General features: G+C 38.4%; 1 long non-coding RNA gene across 1 annotated transcript in view; it reads left to right on the forward strand.

Annotated features, from left to right (window-relative positions):
* LOC141279470 (uncharacterized) overlaps nucleotides 1-16,049 on the forward strand; it is a 72,446-nt gene extending 56,397 nt beyond the window's left edge. Inside the window, exon 3 of the long non-coding RNA XR_012333730.1 lies at nucleotides 15,789-16,049. This is a non-coding gene — a long non-coding RNA (uncharacterized lncRNA). The remainder of the gene's footprint in view (nucleotides 1-15,788) is intronic.
* The last annotated feature ends 4,018 nt before the right edge of the window (nucleotides 16,050-20,067 follow it).

A 20,067-nucleotide genomic window follows, 5' to 3' on the forward strand; every position in this document is an offset into this window, starting at 1 on the left:
TGTGTCTCAGTCTCCTTATCTGTAAAATGGGAATGATGACTATGCTTGTGTCATGGGATTTGTTGTGAAAATTAAGTGAGATAATGTATGTAAAGCACTGGGTACAGTGCTTGGCCTAAGACCCCGTAGGGTGTGCATTCTTATTACCCTCATTTTATAAGGAAGGAAACTGAAGCTCTGAGAAGATAAACAACTTTGCCCATGGGGCCACCAGGTAGATGTTATTATCGCTTTTTTAACAGAAAGGCTTAGTTACATGCTCAAGATCATAACCTCTTGCCCTCAAAACTGGGTGTGTTGGGATGAAACCAGAGAGGACAACATTGTAAAACTCTGACCTTCACACAAACGCCCACAAACAGGAGGAAAAGATCCCTCTTCTGCTTTTCCACAAGGAGCCATGGAAACTGAGTCCAGGCCCCCTTATTCACAGGAGCGGGACACAGGGAAGAGAAGAGCAGAGAGCATGAGGAATTCTAGGAAATAGGCCCGATTCTCAAGAATAACACAGAGCCTGTCTTTAAACATGGGCTTATTTATTCAACAGGAAATGTTCATTCTGGACAATAAATGATTAGATAGGCATCAAATACATTCAATAATAGATAATTCTTCACCCCTGTTTGAAACTTCAAATCATTAACTTGTTTCTTTTTCTATTCAAACAAGACAAGTGATTTTGTTTGTTTGTTTAACTGAATCAACTGGTTGTTTCAACATCCTTATAAAAAGCCAAATTCTGCATCTCCACATGGCTTTTGTATTGACTGTCAGGACATAGGCCCAGTTACTGAAGCTCAGATAGAGCTTCCACACTGAATTAGATCCTCCCTCCCAACACCCCCCATTGAGTTGACCACTTCTTTCACTAGACCAACTAAATCAGCACTTGCTTTAAATGCAATCTTTTTTCTTTTTTGCGGTACGCGGGCCTCTCACTGCTGTGGCCTCTCCCGTTGTGGAGCACAGGCTCCAGACGCGGAGGCTCAGCAGCCATGGCTCACGGGCCCAGCCGCTCCGCGGCATGTGGGATCTTCCCGGACCGGGGCACTGAACCCGTGACCCCTGCATCGGCAGGCGGACTCTCAACCACTGCGCCACCAGGGAAGCCCAATGCAATCATTTTTTGCCCACACCTTTCATAGCCATGAATAATCAGCATCTCAATATCTCATATAGTCTATCAGCAAAATAGGAAAATTAAATTCCCTTCTTTACTTTTTATTTCAAGATAATGTTGGGAAAATTAATGGGATATGTAACACAATTTTAAAACTGTAAATTCACTTCCCTAAATATGTTCCCACTATTACTTTATAATAGACAGGTATTAGTGTATGGTTTAACAGTGGTACCCAATGCTTGTTCTGTTGATTTTCTTCTGCAGCCGGTGCACCGAAGTACAAAGTGTTACATACACATGCAGCTTATTTTTGTCCTCTGTTGGGGAGAGAATCCTAGATAGAGCTATTTAATCTTGAGATTGGAAAAGATCTGAAAAGTGACATTGATGGAATATGAGTGTGTAAGTCCTTTCAGCTTTCTGAACAAGAGACCAAATAAATGCGAAGCATTCAATTTCTAAATAAACCCTGATACAACAAACATTTCCCAAATATTTAGCACAGTGCCTAGAAAAATGTATATATTTATTAGTTTATAAATGCCACAGAAGAGAATCCTTGGGTATATGATGCTAGCCATCTATAAAACATTAAAATAAGGCACGTTTGCAAAATGGCGTAGTGTACTGAATACTGTCATTTATTTCCTCACTATAATATGTATATACTTTATATTTCGGAAAGAACATTCAGAGAAACTGTTCTTTCTCTAAGTTGTATTTAGAGTAATATTTTTCTTATTAGACCTGCAACTTGCTGAGAAGTTGTCAGAAAACATTACAATTCGTCCTTCATCTTAAACACCTCCTTCGGATCAGCATGTGAGCCGAGCCCACAGAGAGCTCTCCCACGTGCAAGGTGCCTTCCTGTCTCCTGCAGCCCTCACCCACATGCCTCAGCACTGCTGTGCTAACTGCTTAAGGCAGTGGGCTCGCATTTCTCCAAACAGATTATAATCTCCTTGATGCAGAACAAGCCTAAAAGAGGCTTTCAACCCATAGTTTGCTTTCCTCTCTTGCAGCCCAGAGCATGGAGCTGGGCACATAGGAGGTGCCCAGTGAGTCTTTATTCATTGATTGCTCTGCAAAGGACAGAGAAAGATGCCTTCTTCCTCTGTGAGACATGAAAAATATTTTCTCAGTAAATACATCCTGATAAAGAGTAGTGTTAGGTGGAAATAAAACAACAGAGAATGGGGTCTGTAGTTTGTGGTTTAACCTTTTTCCTGTGAGATGTTTAAACATATTTTCCCAAACATTAAAGGCTTAAAATGCGGTTTCAAGTCTTATCCAACATGTAACTTATGGGATTGAAGTCTGTCCTTCCTGTCTACCCCCTTAATATCCCTTTTCCACCCCTGACCTTGTTCTTAACTTGAGAGGACGCTTTTTCTTTTCTATGCTCTATCCTTGTCAGGTAACCATCTTCCTGACTCTTGGTTTATTCTTGTTTTACAACAAGACACTATCAGTAAGACCTTCCTCAGAATCCATACAAATACCAATATTTCAAGGAAAATTAAGATTTTCCCTAGTGTAATATTAATACATTTCCATTACAGAAAAATGTGAAAGTCAAAACATGGAAAGAAAGAAAATAAAAGTTACCACCCTACACTCCAGAGGTAACAGCTGCTCATATTTGGCATATGTCATTCTACTTCCCAGTGTATATTTTGAGCATTTTAATGCATTTTTTCTGTTTTACAAAATTAGAATCACACTACACATATTATATAAAGACACTTCCTCAAAACATTACATATTTTTCTACCACAGTGACTCTAAACCTTTGCTATGCCCAAGAACCACCTGAGAAGGATGTTCAACTGCCCATTCCTAGTTCTTTTGCCCAGAGACCCTGAACCAAGGAGTTTAAAGTAAATTCAGGAATCTGTAATTTTCATAGGCACTCCTAGCTTTCCCAAACCATACCCTTCTTTCTCAAACCATACTTTAAGAAATATGGTTCTATTCTACAACATAATTTTTCATGGCTGCATAGTATCCCTTTGGGCAGATGAATACATATTCCATAATTTATACTATCTTAAAAATTCTTATTTTAGGAGTCGCACACACACACGGAATGAAGTAGAGTGGTATGAGGAAAAGAAGGATCTTGAACCCCCCAAAACTGAAATTTTTAATGTTGAAATTATTTTATATGTTGGTTTGATCTGCTCATAGTATCATTTTATTCAAACTACTTCCCTGGACAAGTCCCAGAAATGAATATGTTCTCCCTGAATATACAGTGAGGTAATTTCTTGGGTGAATTTGGTTAATAAGAATTACTTTTGTAAAATTTTATAGAAATTAAAAACGCTGTTATAGGGGCTTCCCTGGTGGCGCAGTGGTTGAGAATCTGCCTGCTAATGCAGGGGACACGGGTTTGAGCCCTGGTCTGGGAGGATCCCACATGCCGTGGAGCAACTAGGCCCGTGAGCCACAACTACTGAGCCTGTGCATCTGGAGCCTGTGCTCTGCAACAAGAGAGGCCGTGATAGTGAGAGGCCCGTGCACTGCGATGAAGAGTGGCCCCCGCTTGCCACAACTAGAGAAAGCCCTCGCACAGAAACAGAGACCCAACACAGCAAAAATAAATAAATAGATAAATAAATTCCTACCCCCAACATCTAAAAAAAAAAAAAAATGCTGTTACAAAATCCAAGTGTAGCCCAAATATATTTGCACCAAAAATCTCAAGAAAATTCTGTTGTCCTTACCTCTTTGTGTATCCTAGTTCCTTACCCAGACTGCCTCTGTGTCTTTATCAGCAATACCTCTTTGGATTTCTCCTTATGTATATGCCATTTCTAATCTTTCCAGAACATTCATACTCTTTTTTTTTTTTTTTTTTTTTTTTTGCGGTACGCAGGCCTCTCACTGTTGTGGCCTCTCCCGTTGCGGAGCACAGGCTCCGGACGCGCAGGCCCAGTGGCCACGGTCCACGGGCCCAGCCGCTCCACGGCATGTGGGATCTTCCCAGAACGGGGCACGAACCCGCGTCCCCTGCATCGGCAGGCGAACTCCTAACTACTGCGCCACCAGGGAAGCCCTATACTCTTGACATCTCATTGTCTTATAAACTCTCCCCACCATTCTTTTCTGCCACCAACTGAGTATTCTGTGGGTGGATGCCATCTATAACTTTTCAAAGGATATTAAAAAACCTGACAACATAATGAATGGGTGCTTTAGTTGGGTGAGGTAAGGGAGGATGAGATAACACCAGGAGGATCGGGAATCTGGTTTTCATGGTGAATTAACCAGCTGAACTTTTGTTAACTTTGGTGGCCACCCATATTTAAAGTTAGCAGTGGCAGAACTCTTGAGAACATTGCCTTCCTATAGGACCCAACTGACTGACCTAAACTCTGCTCCTGGTGGAGTTCATTGTTTACATCTGCCTGTTATCACAAGCCTCACAGAGGCAGGCACCATAGGACTGAGGAGGAGCCATAGGAGCTGGCAAGACTAATGAGGGCAGCAGGTATCTGAGAGCACTGTTCATAAGTGATCACATTGCTAGTTTTGTTGTTGTTGTTGTTGTTGTTGTTTTGTGGTACGTGGGCCTCTCACTGTTGTGGCCTCTCCCATTGCGGAGCACAGGCTCTGGACGCGCAGGCTCAGTGGCCATGGCTCATGGGCACAGCCGCTCCGCGGCATGTGGGATCTTCCCGGACCGGGGCACTGAACCCGTGACCCCTGCATCGGCAGGCGGACTCTCAACCACTGCGCCACCAGGGAAGCCCACACATTGCTAGTTTTAATCTTTGTTTTAAGCCCTTCATTTTTAAGCAAATGAGTCTAAGGAAGGAAAACGGTTTATTTACTTTTACTGTGTACAAAGTATTCATCGAGTGTAAATATGCTGTCAAAGAGAAGACTGGAAAGCACACATGAGTCCTGAGATGATCATGATGATGATGATGGTGATGGTGATAGGAAGTTCTAAAGGTTTGAGATGTTTGCACAGTTCATCTGAGAGTCTCCAGCTGCCTCAAGACAGAGGCTCAAAACATTAACCCTAAAAACAGCCTGTAAAGAGACTGGTTTCAAGCATCTTTACATTCCCAGTGATGAAAGCCCATGTGCATGAGCCTTTTCTACAGGACTCCATGGTTACCAGCCCATTTGTATGAGCACAATGGACCATTTACCCTAATGCCAGGCAAGGAAAGAACCAGTCATCCCAGGCATTTTGCACATGACAGAATAACTCTTAAGAGGGTTAAGGAACGCTCATAGACATGGTTAAGGAAACTGTTCAAAGACAGGATGAGGCATAACCAGAATTTGAACCTAGATCTTATTTAGCTGCAAAGTCTCGCTCATCTTTCCATTTCCTCCTTCTGGTTCTTTCCTCTCCGCCTTGACATAGTGGAAAATTAATGCTTTGTCACTGTCCGTTGCATTTTTCTTCTTCTTTTTGTAACAACACCCTGGGTTATTTTTAGGGAATTACCTTTTCCCACTTAATACAAGCTAGTGGGACTATTAATTAAGATGACTTTGTCTAGGCCAGTAAGGTACTTCCTACACAAAATTTAAACTGCTTTGTGAGCAAAGCAATAAAAAGAATGGGAAACAACTGGTCTCCATTCATTCCAGTTATTGTTCCCCAAACCCTCTGGAGTTATGGGGTTCTTGCTCTTTCCACGCCAGGTTCTGTACCCTTTTGACAGTTCTCTGAACTCCCTGAGATCCTTCCAGTAATAGAGTGAGTCAGTTTCTGTTGCTTGCAAACCAGAATTTGAAACTTAAACTTACTTGCAACTCTGAACATGTTAAAGAATGTTTTCTAAACTCACCTGATCTTAAGATTAGTCTAGAACAGTTATAAAAAATACAGATTTGGGGGTTCCACCTTAGGTCCACTAAGGCAGCATTTCCAGGAGTGAGGCCTAAGAAAAATGTTCCAGTATGCTCTCCAAGTAATCTGTTCTTTCCTCGAAAAATAAATTTAATTTTTGACCTTTTTCTCCCTGATTTCTAATTTTAATCCATCTTCTGTGTGGGTCCCTTTCCCTATGCTCTCAATTTGCAAATGATACCATGCTGTACCTGTCTGTCTACTTCTTACTTTCCTCACTCACTACATTTTTGAGATATATTTGTATCAATGTGCTGCATAGAATTTTATGATTTGCGTATATTGCATTTTGTTTATTCATTCCCCTATCGGTGGGAATTTAACTGTTCCCATTTTTTGCTAGTACAAACAATGTTATAACAGACATCCTCCTTGGCTATGCCTATGAGAGTATTTCTGTTATATATACCAAGTGTGGAAATGCTGGATTATAAGCATATACACAAAATTTAACTAAATTATTCCAAATTGCTTTCCACTAAATTGCACAATTTACTATAAGGGCATGAAGTTTACTGTTTCCTCCACAACCTTGATGGTGCTTAATATTATCCAACATGATTTTTGTTTTAAATTTTGCCAATCTTGTAGACAGTAATGAGATGTCATCATTCTAATTTGCCTTCCTCTGGTTATTGAGTATTTCTTTATATGTTTATTAGTCATCCAGGCTTACCTGCTATACCTACTCACATTCTTTGCACATTTCTTTTGGGTTTCCTCTTATAACAGATTATATTTTCTAAAAATGGCCTTAGTAATATTTTCCATTCCACATTCACTTCCAGAACTTTGTCATTTTCCATCAAGATAACAGAGTCTACTTCCGCTTCCATAAATCTAGGTAGAACTTTGTAACTACCTCAGTGAATAGAATGTGGTGGAAAGCATTGCATGACTTTTGAAGCTGGGTCATAAAAAGTAATACAGCTTCTCTCTCTCTTTCTCCTCCCCTCCTCTCTTTTTCTTTCTCTGTCTCTTCTTGCCCTTGAAATCCGGCCACCATATTGGAGGAAGCCTAGACCACATGACAAAACAGTATTAGATGTACCCACCTACCTCTCTAGCTAAGCATTCACCTGCTTGCCAGTGGTGACACACATGAGTTGCTGAGCCTTTAGGACAGGGTTCAGAAAGCATTTTCTTTTCCTTTTAAAGATTTATTTATTTAATTTATTTTTGGCTGTGTCGGATCTTAGTTGTGGCACGGGGCATCTTTGTTGAGGCATGCGGGATCTTTCATTGTGATGTGCGGGTTTTCTCTTCTCTAGTTGTGACGTGCAGACTCCAGAGCACGTGGGCTCTGTAGTTTGTGGCACGCGGGCTCTAGTTGAGGAGCACGAGCTCAGTAATTGTGGCACATGGGCTTAGTTGCCCCACGGCATGTGAGATCTTAGTCCCCTGATCAGGGATCGAACCCTCATCCCCTGCATTTCAAGGTGGATTCTTTACCACTGGACCACCAGGGAGGTCTCTAGGAAACATTTTCTTAAAGAGCCAAATAGTAAATATTTAAACCATTTTTGGTTCATGGACCACACAAAAACTGTCAGTATTTGGCCTTCTAGGCTGTAGCTTGCTCTCCTCACACTGCAGCTAAAAGTGAGTAGAGCAGATGGGCTGTCCCCACTGAGCCCTCCCCAGACTGCAAATCCATGAACAAAACAAATGTACTGTTTGAAAATTTGGGAGTAATTTGTTTTGTAACCATGGTAACTATAAAACTTGGGGGGGGGTTCTTACTGATATTTAGAAGTTCTTTATCTGTTCTAGATACTAATCATTTGTTAGTTTTACATATTGTTAATTTCTTCAAACAATTTGTTAATTTTATCTATGATGCTCTTCCTTAAAGTAGAAATCTTCATTTTTAGGTTATCAAAATATCAATTACTAGCTGTATAATATTGGGAACATTGTTTTAGTTTCTTTACCTATTAAATGGGTGTAATAATAGTACTTAGTTTATAGGGTTGCTATGCCAATTAAATAAAAGGATGACTGTGAAGCACATAGAACACTGCCTGGCATATACTAACTGCTATCAAAGGGTTGAAAAGGAATAAATAATTTCTCTTTATATCATGTCTTTTTGTGTCTTATTTAAGAAACCTTTCCACTTCTTGTGCTCTCCATATCTACTTTTGGTAAAAAGTTTATACTAACCTCGAAAAAATTTATTGGACACCTTTTCTCTTTTTCTTTTCTCCAGAATGTCTTTTGTCTTACTGTTCCTTAAAAATTTGATAAACCTCACCAATAAAAATACTTTGTGTGAAAGTTGTAAGGCGTAGAGGGATAATTACTGTTTCAGTCTTTGTAAATGGTATCAGTTTGTTCAACTTTTCTGTTTCTTTAGGGTCAATTTTAGCATGTTATATATTTCTTGAAAATTTGCATTTGCATCTACGTTGTAAAATTAATTGGTGTATAGTTATTCATAATAATCCTCTTGTAAGACTTTAAAAATTTCTGCTTTGAGGTTGTCTCTTTTTCTTTTCATATTTTGTTTGTGTTTTTCCTCTTTCTCGTGATCAATTTTACTGTAAGCTTTTGTAAGCATATTAGTGTTTTCAGAGTCAACTTTTATTTTAATCATTTAAATTTTTTAAGTTCTCTCATTTCATTGATTTCCACCATTATCTTTATTTGCTTCCTTATGTTTACCCAGTTGCTTGTTCTCTAGCTTTCTTTAGTTGAATAATTAGTTAATTTTTATTTCTTTTTGGTTCATGATAAATATATTCAAATTTATAATTTTTTCCTTTAAGTATCACTTTACCTGATTCCCACAAATATTGGTATATAGTGCCTTCATTTATTTTAATTCTAAGTATTTTACTCTTTCTTGTTTTATATATATATATACGTTTTCATGTCAGAATAATTTTTATTATGGCAATTAAAAACTACTTTCGGGCTTCGTGGTTGCACAGTGGTTAAGAATCTGCCTGCCAATGCAGGGGGCAAGGGTTCGACCCTGGTCTGGGAAAATCCTACATGCCACGGAGCAATTAAGCCTGTGCACCACAACTACTGAGGCTGCACTCTAGAGCCTACAAGCCACAACTACTGAGCCCGTATGCCAAAACTACTGAAGCCCGCATGCCTAGAGCCCGTGCTCTGCAACAAGAGAAGCCACCGCAATGAGAAGCCCACACCCTGCAACGAAGACTAGCCCCCACTCACCACAACTAGAGAAAGGCCCTGCGCAGCAACAAACAGCCAACACAGACAAAAATAAATGAATAAAAATAAATAAATTTTTTTTAAATTAAAAAAAATGCCTAAGAAGCTTTAAAAAAAAAAACTACTTTCAAATCAACTATACTCCAATAAAAATTAATTTACCAAAAAAAACCCCAAAACCTACTTTGATCAAGAATGGCATTTGGCAAACTGCTACATTATTGCGTTGTCCAGTCTCTTGTTTCTCTGTATCTAATAACTCCTTGAATAAAAATGTCCAGGACTTTTTCTTAAAAATCAGATTTTAATTGACATTATACTTTCATAATCATTTGGATTCCAGTACCTTAATTATAACAAAACGGGCACTTGTTTCCAAAACATTTTGTGCTTAAAATTTATTGGTGTGTCAACTTGTGTGTGTATTTATTTATTCTGGTGTTTCTTAGAGAAGTTTTAGGTTAGCAGTAAAATCGAGCAGACAGTACAGAGATTTCCCATATACTCTCTGTCTCCACATATGGACAACCTCTCTCACTATCAACATCCCACATCAAAGTGGTACATTTGTTACAGTAGACGAACATACATTGACACATCATAATCACTAAAGTCCATAGTTCAGTTGATGGTGTACATTCTACAGGTTTTGACAAATGTAATACAATGACATGTATCTACCATTACAGTGTCTTACAGAATAGTTTCACTACCCTAAAATCCTGTGCTCCACCTATTCATCCTCCCTTCCCTCTAACTCCTGGCAACCTCTGATCCTGTAACTGTCTCCATAGTTTTGCCTTTTCCAGAATGTCATGTAGTTGAAATTATACAGTATGTAGCCTTTTGGTGGCGTCTTTCACTTAGCAGTGTGAATTTAAGGTTCCTCCACTCTTTTTATGGCTTGATAGCTCATTTATTTTTATCACTGAATAGTATTCCATTGTCTGGATGTACTGCAGTTTGTTTATCCATTTACCTACTGAAGGTCATCTTGGTTGCTTCCAACTTTTGGCAATTATGATTAAAGCTGCTGTAAACATCTGTGTGCAGGTTTTTGTGTAGACGTAAGTTTTCACTTCATTCAAGGAACTACCAAGGAGCCCATTGCTGGGTCATATGGTAACAGTATGTTTTGTTTTATAAGGAACTGCTAAACTGTCTTCCCAAGTGGCTGTACCATTGCATTCCCACCAGCAATGAATGAGAGTTCTATTGTTCCACATTCTTGCCAGCATTTGGTGGTGTCATTGTTCTGGAGTTTAGCCATTCTAATAGGTGTGTAGTGGTATCTAACTGCTGTTTTAATTAATATGTCCCTAATGATGTATACTTTTTAGCCTCTTTTCATATGCTGATTTGCCATCTGTATATCTTCTTTGGTGAAATGTCTGTTCAGGTGTTTTGCTCATTTTTCAGTTGAGTTGTTTGTTTTCTTATTGTTGAATTTAAGAGTTCTTTGTATATTTTGGATCACAGATATGTCTTTTGCAAATATTTTTTCCCAGTTTACGGCTGGCCTTCTTATTCCTCTGACAGTGCCTTTGCAAGGCAGAAATTTTTAATTTTAGTGAAGTCCAGCTTATCAATTCTTTCTTTCGTGACTTTGGTATTATACCTGAAAAGTCTTTGCAATACTCAAATTTTCTTCTTTGTTATCTTCTAAGAGCTCTATGGTTTTGCATTTTACATTTAGGTCTATAATCCATTTTGAGTTAATTTTTGTGAGGGGTGTAATGTCTATGTCTAGATTCATTTTTTTTTGCACGTGGATGTCTAGTTGTTCCAGCACCACTTGTTGAAGACTCTCTTTTTCTCCATTTTATTGCCTTTGCTCCTTTATCAAAGATCAATTGACTCTATTTATGTGGGTCTATTTCTGAGCTCTATTCTGTTCCACTGATCTGTTTTTCTATTCTCACTATTATGAGATGTATCATGGGTCGGGGAGTGCTCCAAACTTTTGAAAGCAACTTCTATCAGAAGAATAATAAAGGCTGAACATGCACATCAGTATATTTATAGGTATTATTTATTATTTTTAATCTATATTGCTATCATAATAATATTTAAGGAATGTTAGAGAGTTCTACTATTTTCTTCTTGTTCTCTTGCAATTGTATTATAGTATTTTCTTAGATCTGATACTTTTTTTCTAAATTCCTTTAAGCTATTTGTTTTATGAATGTTAATTTAGTTGAAACTAGATTTTATTGTGTCACTCTACGTATATGAATAAATGTTAAACCACTGGGCATTGCAGTATCTGGGGGTAAATATGTACCTGAGAATACCACTGCTAACTTCTCCATGTCAGGGAACCCCCCCCACCCCCCGCCTCTTCTTCCCTCAGGAGACCTCGAGATCCCCATGTAATATGTGAACTGGGAAATGGTGCAAGTGTCAATCCATTTATTAAGTATTAGCAAGATTTAATTTGTTTTTTAGATAAAATATAGAAATTCTAATTATGTTTCTTTCATGCATCCTAAAAAATCATTGTCTTAATCCTAAAGTGCACTCATATTTCTGTGGCTCATACACTTCCCTTTTGAAAACAAACTGAGGCAGTGAGAATACGGGCTTTAGAAATTCACACCAGAGTGTGAATCCTAACCTCACATCTTACTTGCTTTGTGACCTTGGGAAAATTACTTAACCTCTCTGAATTCAGTTTTTGCCATCTGAAAAATGGCAGTAATATTATGTACCTTCCAAGATTGTTGCATAACATATGTGAAAGTGCCTAGGATATAGTAGGCATTCAATAAGTGCCCCTTCCAGTGTGGGTAGCTGGTCTCCTTGGCTATTCCTGAGTTCACATGCTAAAGAATATGGGTTTTTTAAAAAGATAAAATCATGACTCTCACATAAACGTAAAATGAGCATGGGTCAAAGATTTATTTAACTCATTAGTTAATGAGGAGGCCTGTAAGATGTTAAAAACTGTTCAAAGGAGAATTAAAAGAACACATATATATAGTCAGATAAAGATGCTGAAATGAATTTACATATAAATGTTAAAATGGTCAGTGTTTACAGGCAATATCAACGGCATCTCTATAGGACACAATTTGTATTTTTATGAGCAAATATTGGGGAGTCTGCTGGCCCTTACCTGGGTATGCCTTTCCTGTGCTTGGCCTAGAAATTCTTTTAAGTGAGTAAGCTCCAGGTAATTGTAGGGCTCATGTCACTTGTTTTTTGTCTCTCAGACATCATTGCCCTTCATTGCCTGATTTCCAGTGTCTTGAAAACTTTTGATTTGATATAGTGTGTCTGTTTTGTTGTTGTTGGTGGTGGTGGTGGTGATGGTGGTGGTGGTGATGCTGGTGGAGTGTGTGTGTGTGTGCGTTGTTTCAGGCAGGAGGGTAAACCTGGTTCCTGTATTCCATCTCATTTGGAAGTGAAAGGCTGCTTCATTCATTCTGAATGCTATATAGTGTTCTCTTGTGTGACTGTCTACAAGCTGGCCATTGCCTCTCCCATCCGTAAACATCTGGGTTTGTATCCAGGTTTTGCTAGTGTCAGAAGTGTACATGTACGTGTACATTGCTGTACATGCTTCCTGGTGTATTTGTGGTAGAGTTTCCCGTGAGTTAGACCTAGTAGTGCTCAAAGATTTGGAGCCCTGGTTTAGGGTGGGAGGTCTAGAGCCAGGAATTTGGCCTGTGGATATTCTGCAGAAAACCTCTCATCTTCTCTCTGGAGCAGCCTCTCCAGCCAGGGCTGCATCCTACAAGGAGGGCTTTTAACTAATCATCCTGCTGAGAGACTAACTGTCCTGGTAGTTGAGGTATCTACCAACAGCCAAGTCTGGAGGACTTCCCCCACCCCCCCCCGACAGGGAATCTTCTCAAGAGTCTCCTCCAGTGTCATTGGGATTGCTTTGCTTTTCCTGGTGCAGGATGGGGACTGCTCATAAAGCAACTTTACCACACACAGAGACTTCTTGCTCCACCTTGCCTGTCTAATTTCTTCCTCTGGCTCTTCCAGACATGGAGGGCAGGGGTGGACTAGGGAGCTCTGGGATCAGAAATTTGGCCTCAAATTTTGTCTGGCACCCTTTGTTGAAATCTGACACACAAGCGATAGACTAACCTTGTGTGGGTTCAGTATTTCTAAATATTTGAGAACAAATAATAACAACAATCATTTAATTTTAGCTTTCATCTTCCTGTTCCTCTTTCTTGTTTACTTAAACATGTGGCCTGCAGACAGCTGGCAGGCTCACAAACAGAAAATGAAGATTGACTAGTTCTGATTGCCCCAGGGTTACGTCCTTCGTGAAGTCCTATGAGGAAGTCCTAACTGTCCCTAGCTGTCCCTAGCTGGCCTTTGCTGGAAAACAGTTAGAAATCCTTTACACTAGCTAACACCTAGTATGAACTTTGCTCTCCCTCACCAAATCCCAGTGTACTCCTTTCCACCCACAAACCACTTGAAGTAGAGTAGTGACAGTGATCCTGAGTTTCACTACTTACCAGCTGTGTGACCTTAAGCAATGTTTAAACATTTCCCCATCTATATAATGGGTATACTAATTATTCCTATCTCATAGTAATTTTTGGAAAGATTAAACGAGATAGCTCCTGTGAGTACTTAGTAGAATGGTGGAATGTTTTAAGCACTCAGTAAAGATTAGCTTAGTGATTCTCAGCTGGGGTCAGTTTTGCTTCCAGGGGGTATCTGACAATATCTAAAAACATTTTAAGTTGTCACATCTTGGGGAGGGGGTGCTACTGGCATCTCATGGATAGAGTCCAGATGTGCTACTAAACATCCTACAATGCACAGGACAGTCCTCCCTCTAAAAACAAAAAGAATTATCCTGTCCAAATATCAACAGTGCTGAGGTTGAGAAACCCTGGGTTAGCTGTACACATATTATTATTCCTGTGGACATAATACCTCTTTAGTCTGGATTGCATCCTGGAGACCTAGAACACTAGATATGGAAGAGATACGAGAAATCAAATCCTATCGTCAGGTGAGTAAGTTACGAAAACAAGTGGATGCTCTTGGATGTGGGATCAACTTGTACATATGTTGATCATAATTTCTTAGTCATCCTATAATGTGTACTCAGCTTACTATTTAAGAAAGAAGAATCTAAGCTACCATGTATACATTAGCTCTCTTTATTCCTTTGATCTTAGAAGATAAACTATTGAGTCTCTAGGCTTCACTTTTTTCAATGAATCATGTTTATAATTTTTTCCCTTAAAAAAACAGCGTTATACAGACTCGTTATTTAAAGAATTGCAATTAACCATTCTTCTTGACTCTGCTGTGGGTCTGATTTCATTGAAAGTTAGACCAGACTCTATTGTCAGTTCAGCGTGGTGAGGCTGCCAGTGCCTTGAAAACTTTGTAGTCAGTTCAGTTCATTGAGCACCATCCATTTACCCAAACCAAGCTGGGTGCTAGAGAGATGGTAATGGAGATGAATATATGACACCAGTCTACTGGGGAAGTTGGAGACTGTACAATTAATTACCAGTGTGTTAAGTGTTATGAGAGGGGACAGATAACACAGAAATTTAATGGAGTCCTGGAGGTGCAGGAATACTTGCTAAGGAAGTGACATTTATGCTTGTCACATGAAGGATGAGTCAGGTAAGAGCCTACAGAGATTGGAGTTAAGGGAAGAATTGAAACGCATATGATTAGGGGGTGTACTTGTTATAACATCTCGATTTAGAGTTTGCCATGTGGTTGTATAGTTTAGAGCACAGAAGAGGAAACCCTCTTGTACACACATCTGGCTCTGCACAAGTTTAGATAATATTTTACGTTCAATGAAAAATCATTCTACTATTAGCTGTTCTCTGAAAAGAATTTTACAACCTAGCAAAATAAGAACTAATTATGCACTCTTCTGCCTTTCAAAGTCCTCAAATGTTAAATGTCTTACATCTTCCTTCTGATGGGCTGCTTGTTTTGCTTATTTTGTTCAGCATAAATCAGAGCTAACACAATCCCATTTTTAATAGCTCTCTTTCAAAGTCTGTTGATATGCCAGTTGGTATGAACCATCCTAAATGTCCTCCCTCATGGGCAAGACCCATCTGTCAAGATCTACAAGATGATATTTCCTGCTTATAGGAGACATTGATGTGGAGCTGAGTGCCCTGTCAAGGAGAAAACTGCTAAAGCTGCATGCTAATACACCAATGCCCTGCAATCTCATCTTTCAGAATAGTCAGAAAATCACAGATGCCATAGACCCACAATTGGTAATTAAAAGCAGTTCCTCCTGGTCTGACATAGAGGTAAGGTTTGCCCATGAGTGCAGGGTTGCCAAATTTAACAAATACAAATATAAGACAAATTATTTTTTAGTCTAAAAACACCACACATTTGTTATTTATCTGAAAGTCTTTGCTTGAAGAGCATTGTGAAATGTTAGACGAGCTTTTGTCCATTTATTCACATTTGTGTCATTGCTCACATGTCATTTTCTCAGTGATGCCTCCCCTGACCACCCTATTTAAAATTCGGTGACTCCCAATGTCTCTTTCTTGCCTTTCTTCCCTCTACAGTACATCAAATTATTTACGTATTTTGCTTATTGACTGTCTTCTCCCCTTGTAGGTAAGCTCGAAGTCATGGATTTTGGTCTATTTTATTCACTGCAGTATCCTCAGGACCAAGAACAGGCCAGGTCATATGGGAGGTACTCAGTAAGTAGCTGTTGAAATCATTCATTCATTACTTTGTAAATGATTGTGGTTAGAAGCATAGACTCTAGAGACCCCTTGACTTGGATTTGAATTCTGACTCTAGAATATATCTGACATCTGTGATGTCACATGAGTTGTATCACTTTCTGTACATCAGTTTTCTCCTCTGGAAAGTGGATATAGAATAGTACCTCTTGGATGGATGTGCTAAGAAAAAGATAATGCCTATAAAGTCCCCAGCACAGGCCTGGAACACTGTAAGCATTTAATAAATGGAACTATTATCCATTTAACAAATATTTGTTGAGCATCCTTTCTATCTCTCAGAATGTTCTGGATGTTGGGAGGATCTCAGTGAGCAACACATGGTCTCTGACCTTAAAGAGATAAGAACCTAATGAGAAAATAAGCAGGAAACTGTCATAGGTCATAATGAATGCTGTAGCAGTGGTAGCAAAATGATCTATGGGAGCATTAGGAGGGCACCTGACTCAGAGATGGGTGGTGGGAAGAGTCAGAAAAAGTCCATGGAGGAATTGTTACCTATTTAAAAATAATATGTCTAGTTAACCAGAAGCAGATGAGATGGGGATGGGTAGGGTAGAGAAAATATTCCAAGAAGAGGGAACAGTGGATATCAGAGTCCAGAAGAAAGAACGAGCACTTGACTTACATGTTGGGGGAGGGCAAGCAGGGCAGTGTGGCTGGATCACAGAAAGAAGCATGAGGAAGAAGAAGATGATGAGCCTGGGGACCAGCGGGTCAGATCATGAAGGATCTTATAAGCTTGTCAAGGAGTTTAGACTCTAACCTGGGGACAGAGGGCCATTGAGGCCAAGATTTACATTTTAAGAAGATACCTCTATCTGGAGTACTGCATTTGGGAGATTGAAAGTAAAAGGGAAGACAGTAAGGAGGTTTGGGAAATGGTTCAGATACAACAGGATGGGGATCTGAAAGTTCCTTGGAATGGGAAGAAGTGTCTTAGATGATAATTAGAAGGTAGAATAGAGAGGACTTGAGCATTGGTTTTCTCATTGGATCTTACAATAACTTTGTAAGAATCTCTGTTTTCTGTGGATATTTTTCCTTACAATGCCATTGTCTGATTTTGTTATCTGATTTTGGTATAACGCTGACCTCAGAAAAAGTTGAGAAATATTCTGTCATCTTGAATTTACTGGAGGAATTTGTATAGAATTGTCATTATTTCTCCTTTAAACGTTTGGTAGAATTCATCTGGGCTTGGAGTTTTCTTTGTGGGAAGGATTTTAACTACTAATATGATTTCTTTAATAGATCTGGATTATTCAATTTATTTATTTCTTTTTGAGGGAGCTTTGATGGTTTGTGTTTTTTAAAGAATTTGTTCATTTTAGCTAAGTTGTCAAGTTTACATGTATAATGATGTTCATGACATTCCCTTGTTATCATTTTAATATCTGTAGAATAGTGTCACTTTCTCATTCCTGATATTGATACTTTGTTCTTTGTCTTTGTGTCATGATCATTGTAGCTAGAAGTTTATTAGCTTTATTGATCTTCTCAAAGAATCAGTTTTTTTCATTGATTTACTCTACTTTTTTGTGTTTCATTCAATTGATTTCCACTTGATTATAATTATTTCTTTTGTTCTGATTACTTTGATTTAATTTGCTCTTTTTTTCTAGTTTCTTAAAGTAGAAGCTGAGGTAATTGATTTGAGACTTTTCTTTTTTTCTAATAAAGGCATGTATTGTCATATATTTCCCTGCAAGTACTACTTCAGCTGCTTTCCACAAATTCTGATATACTATGTTTTCATTTTCATTCAATTGAAAAAACTTTGTGTATGCTCTTTTCATTTATTTTATGACACATGGGTTACTTAGAAATGTGTTGTTTGACTTACAAATATTTGGGGATTTTCCTGATATTGTTCTGTTATTTATTTCTAAAGTAATATTATTGTGGTCAGAAAAAACCCTTTGTATAACAGAATTATTCTAAATTTATTAATACTTGTTTTATGTAACAGATTATGGTCTTAGTAAATGTCTATGTAAACTTAAAAAGAATGCATATTCTGTTATTGTTGGGTGGAGTGTCCTACAGATGTTAGGGTCAAGTTGGTTGATAGTTTTGTTCAACCTTTTATATACTTGTTAATTTTCTGTATAGTTTTTCTATCCATTATTGAGAGCGGGATATTGCATCGCCAACTAGTATTGTTATATTATCTATTTCTGCCTTCAATTCTGTCACTTTTTGTTTCCTGTATTTTCAGGCTTTGATGTTAGGTGCATGTATGTATAAATTATTTTATCTTCCTGATGAACTGACCTTTTTATCATTCTAAAACATCCCTCTTTGTTTCTAGCAATTTTTTCATCTTTTACTCTATTTTTTCTTTTATTAATATAGCCACTCCAGCCACTGCATTGGAACATCTGAAACACAGTTATTATAACTTTTAATGTCCTTGTCTGCTGTTTCTAAAATCTGTGCTAGTTTCTTGTCAGTTTCTATTGATTGATTATCCTCTTAATTATAAGTAGTGCTTTTCTGCTTCTTTGCAGACCTAATTTTTTATTATAAATCATACATTATCTATCTCTATTTATCTGTCTATCTATCTATCTATCTATCTATTATACATTTTACCTTGCTGGGTAGAGGATATTTTTGTATTCTTATGAATAATCTTGGGCATAGTTCTTGGATACAGCTAAGTTACTTGGAAACAGTTTGATCCTTTTGGGTCTTGCTTTTATGATTTGTTAAACAGGTCCAGAGCAATGCTCAGTCGAGGTCTAATTATCCCCTACTGCTGAGGCAAGACTCAACCCCATGCCCCTTGAATTATAGGTTCTCCAGTCTGGTTGGTGGTAGCAGGCACTACCTCAGCCTTGTGTGAGACCAGGGCACTATTCCCTCTTACTCTTTTGGATAGTTCTTTCCCCAGCATAAGATACTTTCCTCACATGTATGCACTGACCTGTACTCTAATTGAATACTCAACAGGGACTTGGCCATGTATCTCTAGGATTCTTCGTGCACATCTCTCATTTGCAGTATTCTGTCCTGCAAACAATACTCTCCTTGGACTCTCAGCTCAACTCAGGGAGTCCCTTGGACTCTTCTTGGGTTACATCTTTCCTGGACCATTATCTAGAAGCTTTCTCAATGCAGAAAGCAGTGGCGATAATAGGACTCACCTCTTTTTTCCCCTATCTCTCAGGGAATACTGTCCTTTGTTGCCTGATGTCCACTGCCATAATAACCATTGTTTCATACATTTTGTCTTTTTTGGAGGAGAGGGAGTTTTAGGCAGGGGGTAAGTCTGGCCCCCTGTTACTCCATCTTGGCTGAAAGTAGAAGTGCCTCCTATATTATCTGAAAGCTGAAAAATTAAATTATTTTACTCATAATTTAATATTTACCTGTAAAAGATAAGAATACTTTACAAATATACAATCACAATACCATTTTCTCACCTTTTAAAAACTGATGATGATTTTTAAAATGTACCTTATTCAATTATCTCATAAATGTCACTTTATTTTCACCATTTGTTTGCTTGAATCAAGATCCAAATAAGGTCCACACCTGGGTTTTGTTGGTGCACATCTTAAGTCTCTTTTAATTTATAGGTTACCCCTCCATCTCCCTCTTCTCTCTCCATACCTCACTCTCTCCTTGTTTATTTTTTCAGGAACCAGTCTTCGCCTTGTAGAGTTTTTGCTACAGTTGTGATTTTGCTAACTGCACCGCCATATTTCTCCAGGCTTTATTTCCTACAAATTATTAATAGATCTAGGAGCTTGATAAGGTCCAGGCTCCATGTCATTTTAAAATGTGCTTTATTAGCTCTTTATATTTGAGCTAATTTTCATTAAGTTCCTGAGAAGGTCACAGAAAGAGACATGCCTTTGTGAATCTGTTTTTTTATTTACCACAACTAACCTTGGATCACTTAGTCATCTCTAAAAGAAGCTATTGGAATCAGTGAAAAAGTTAATACAGGGAAAGAGATAGCCCAGAAAATTTACAAATATACTGAGCTAAAATTCTGAGCTGAATGCCCTAGAAAGGACATAGCAAGGAAAACTGGATATGGCTGAATTGAGGCTGGTCTGTGAATTTAATTTCAGATTTTATTATCTTAATTTACACATTCATAAAAATGAAATAGGTCATTATCAAGCACT

This window comes from Tursiops truncatus, chromosome 9 (assembly GCF_011762595.2).
Source record: "Tursiops truncatus isolate mTurTru1 chromosome 9, mTurTru1.mat.Y, whole genome shotgun sequence".
Lineage (NCBI taxonomy): Eukaryota > Metazoa > Chordata > Mammalia > Artiodactyla > Delphinidae > Tursiops > Tursiops truncatus.